We start from the raw sequence: 274 nt of genomic DNA on the forward strand, positions 1-274 counted from the left end.
ATACATAGCAACTTCACCTAGCATCATGGTGCATCAAAACATAATGTACAACAAAGACAATTTATTTACATCGCAAAACAAATAAATACAAATAAATATGGTAAACGATCAACAGAACGATCTCGTCATTCAAGAGAGCAAATCACAGCAGAAAAGTTACCGTGAAAAGAAATAATTCTCATAGCAGTAGGAAAATAAAGATTTTTTTCTCTTATCTGTCATCAAATTTCGTCACTTTTAACAAAATAAAAAAGAAATAGTCCTTAAGCTACTG

This window comes from Penaeus monodon, chromosome 32 (assembly GCF_015228065.2).
Source record: "Penaeus monodon isolate SGIC_2016 chromosome 32, NSTDA_Pmon_1, whole genome shotgun sequence".
Taxonomy (NCBI): domain Eukaryota; kingdom Metazoa; phylum Arthropoda; class Malacostraca; order Decapoda; family Penaeidae; genus Penaeus; species Penaeus monodon.